The sequence below is a fragment of the Sturnira hondurensis genome, unplaced genomic scaffold, assembly GCF_014824575.4.
Source record: "Sturnira hondurensis isolate 20B ecotype Veracruz unplaced genomic scaffold, ASM1482457v3 Scaffold0001547, whole genome shotgun sequence".
NCBI lineage: Eukaryota > Metazoa > Chordata > Mammalia > Chiroptera > Phyllostomidae > Sturnira > Sturnira hondurensis.
The window spans coordinates 915723-919792 of NW_028074178.1; the positions used below are offsets into that span (position 1 = coordinate 915723).

The window sequence follows — 4070 nt, forward strand, 5'->3', positions numbered from 1 at the left end:
GCCATGAGACTTTGCATTGTAAATGGTATGTGATCATTTCTCCTTATCTTCTCTATTTGTCCGCTAATTTGTAATTTTGTTGCTTGTGATTTAAGCAACAAAAGCCCAACCCAACCAAAGCCAGTGCTTCTCTATTCATTTAACACATCTCATGCATACCTTTCTGCTGCCCAATGTCAGACACATCACAAATATACAATATTTATAGGTGTAACAGTGCATCATTATTATGAAAACAGAGTTCAGAGAGAAAAATGCAGTGTTTGTGATCTCTCAATATTCTAGCTTGTCTTGGTGCCACAAGTATATTTTTGAGGACTCTGAACATAATGTGTGAGCTGTCCGTTTACACAATTCTAAAGAAGAAATGGTGACAAACAATGTGTGCGTTGTATTCAGGTTTGGGAACTGAATTGCAAATGAACAATATGTTTCTTGAACATCTTCAAAATGTACATATACCTGGCAATTTAGACCTTTCTCTTAAATTCTGTAATACAATTTGCGGCAATCTTGTCATGCTAAAAGATCTTTTTAAGGCAAAAATAGCTATCTGAAGACTTAAGAAGGAGGTATATTTGGCAATAAAGCTCAGGTGAAATTCTGAATATGTTCCCATCTTGATGCTACTGCCAAATGTAAAGATACAGATCATATTAATAAATTCCATAATAATTTTGATATTGGAATGTTTAAATTATAAGTATTACCTTTGTCGGTTGAGCCTGTTCTCTCCTCTGTCTTTGGAGCTCGTGGTCCTCTGTCACCTTGAGCGGCCAGGGAGCCACCATGGGTGAACTTCTGAGCTAGAAACTGGTATCACCCCTTCAGTGGTTCTCATGGGGTAAGAATGGCTGAAGCTCATCACTCAGGAAAGCTCCACATGGCTGGCCCCAATACAGAAACAAATGAGAAAGCCCTGGAAGCAGTGTTTGCCGAACATAAGTGGACAGGGGACGTACTCTTGATGACACATTGCGAAACCAACGCATGGAGAAGGTTTGCTTTTCTCACCTTTGGAAGCCCAGCAGGTGCTAAGGTGCAGCCAGAGACACGAATGGGAAGCCCTTGCATGGAAAAGCCATCAAGGTAGAACAAGCAACTACCCCACCACTTGAAAGTGGTAGACATGGACCACCTCCAACTTCACCCTCCACCTTCCCACCTCCACTCTCCACCCCCAGGAAGCACAGGCCCTCCAAGGGGCTTTAGAGGTGGAAGAGGAGGAAGTGGAGGAACCAGGGGACCTCGCTTGCATGGGGGTGGGGGGCAGGTACATGGATGATGGTGGTGATTCCATGAATTTTAACATGAGTTCTTCCAGTAAGAAGAGGACCACCACCAGGAAGTGGGGGGCTTCCTCCTTAAAGATCTGCTCCATCGGCCACAATCGGCAGCAGCGGTGGGATGGGAGGAAGAGTCCCTGTATCACACAGGAGAGAGAGTTCTGGAGGCCCACCTGGAAGGGGCCCCCTGCCTTGCCATATAGGTGTTTGTTCTCCCCCCGGAGGTGATGGATATTCTGCTAAAGGGATTACCCAAATTCTCACAATCCCTGAACTTTTAAGTGCCCCGCCAGCAAGAGATGCCGATGCCGCCTACTGTGATTGTGGTCATTCTAGTTCACGTGATGGCTATCCATCAACAGGACACAGTGCGAGAGGGGGCAGTGGTCATGGTCATGGTCATGACTATTCAGATCCTCCAGGTGGCAGCACCTACAGGGATTCACAGGACAGTCATGGAGACTCATACCTGCTCTGGCTTCCGGACGGCCTCTGTCATCTCACAGTGGAAGCAGGGCTAGGACGGCCACAGTGGCTTGCCTGGTGAATGGGGTAGGAGACCAGACAGTTTCGCGGGCAGCCCAGGTGAGCGCTGCTCGAGGGATTGTGATCAGGTTGGCAGACAGGAAAGAGGGCTTCCCCCTTGGAAGGGAAGGGGGTACCCTCCTCCACGTGATTCCCAGAGGAGGTCAAGCCGAGGGGCCCCAAGAGGCGGTGGCCCTGGAGGAAGCCGATCTGACACAGGGGGAGGCAGAAGCAGATGTTAAAAACCAAACGTTGGACCCAAATCCCTGTCCAAAGAAACAAACAAAAAAAGTGGAACCTCTCCTGTCATACTAAAAGGAAAAAAAAATGTGTTACCTTTTTCAATTTCTAGTTAAGTTCCCCTTCCATAATTTTTATGTTCTTGTGAGGAAAAAAGTAAAGCGTATTTAATCTTATGACATTGCTTTCAACAAGCAAACGTTAAATGTGTTAACACTTGACCGTGTACTAAGTGTTGTAATTTTCTGAGTAAAAGTGTCCCTAAAGGCCCCTCTCTCATTTTTTCCCAGCCAATGAAGCAAGCAATTCTAAGATCTCGTACAAACACCTGGCCTTCTAAAGGCCAGGTGGAGCGATGAATCCCCCCACCCTTACAGCAGGCCAACTGTTAGAGGGCGGTGGACACGCTCCTTTCAGGATATCATGCTGCCATCGAACCGAAATCTCGAATGTTCTCAGCTTGAAAAGCCTGAGATCAGATGCTTACATAAGGAAAGTGCTATTCACCCAAAAAACCCCAAACCGGTGGGTGGTGCTGGCCCCATTTTGCCTCTTTGATGTTTCCTTGGGAATCTATAGGAACGTCCCTTTTCTCTCTCCCCAATGAGATCATTTAAGAGTGTGTTAAGGCAACTGTGAAATACTAAACGAAGACTTTGGCCCAAACCAACAAATACATAAATAGCCCGTGTCAATGAAAATATCCTTTAGAACTTGTGGTTTGGACGCTATAAATATAAATTACATTAGTAAATACTTATTCTAATTTAAGTGATATTTCACACTTGTATGACCAGTGTAGTGTCTTTTGCATAAAGAAAAGCTGTTGTAAAAAGTTTATTTTTAAAGTTTAAAACCTGGTAAAATACTCATATTAAATTTATAAAATGTTCTTATATTTCCCTTTTTCATTTTCTCTTTTACATCTGATACTTTAATAAAATGCTCTGAAGTGCTGGAATTTAAATACATCGTGCCAAGTGTGTAATTTCCTGAAATTGAGGTAATAAAACCTAAAACACTTCTCCTTAAATTAATATTTTACTACATTCCTCTGTCCACCTGTGTTAACTCTAATATTTAGACAATGTTCTACCTTTATAACATTGCCACAATCTTTATGGCTAGAGACAGGCCGAAGGAAGCAGCGATGATGAATAAGGAAAGGTAAATGGAAACCCGACTACATAGTCATGTTTCCGTGAGTTTGAAAACCTAAGTTCATATCTTATATTCTCTAGTGGAGCATCTCTGGGCCCCACTGGAAGGAGAAGAGTTGTCTTGGGCCACACGTTAAATACTTACTAATGAAAACTGATAAACAAGAAAAAAAGGTGTTTTAAGTAAATTTATGATTTTGTATTGGGCCCAATTCGTAGCCATCCCGGGCCGCATGTGGCCCATGGTCCGCGGGTTGGACACTCCTGCTAGGGCATTCAGAAAAAGTGGAACGTGGCCTCCATGCAGTGGAATAATAAAGTTTTATAAAAGTAAAGTCTACAACCATTTTTATTCCCAATGGTAGCACACAGAGTACACTAGTCAATCCCGTATTAAAAAAAAATAATGTAAGATTAGACTGCAGAGAATCCTAGTTAACTGCCTGTCATGTATTCTCCATTATTTTTTTTTTCTTTTAGAAAACCAAGTAAAGATTGAATTGATCCTAGGGTATAAAATTGTATTTCTAAATAGAAACAGTTGGGTTCTGTATCCCAGAAGTCTCCTAAAAGGCGGGGGGTGGGGGACTCCCCTGGCTACATTGTCTTATTCTTCTTTCTCCCTTCTTCTTGCCTCCTAGGATATGGATTTGGTAACTAGAGATAGTGTGGCTTTCTCATAAAAAAAAAGAGTCAATCCTTGAGTTTGGAAACACAAAGACCACTGAACAGATAAAAGAGACTAAATTCTTGGCTCTATATCATCCCCATGAACCCTGGTCTGCCTAGGTCTTGAATCCTTTTACGTAAGAGAAACATTCAAAAATTACTTTCTTTAAGTAACTATTTTCTCATGGTT

The 4070-nt window shown here is 42.8% G+C and overlaps 1 pseudogene; it reads left to right on the forward strand.

The window, feature by feature from the left end:
* Positions 1-850: 850 nt before the first annotated feature.
* On the forward strand, positions 851-2125 carry LOC118976098 (RNA-binding motif protein, X chromosome-like; annotated as a pseudogene).
* Positions 2126-4070: the final 1945 nt, after the last annotated feature.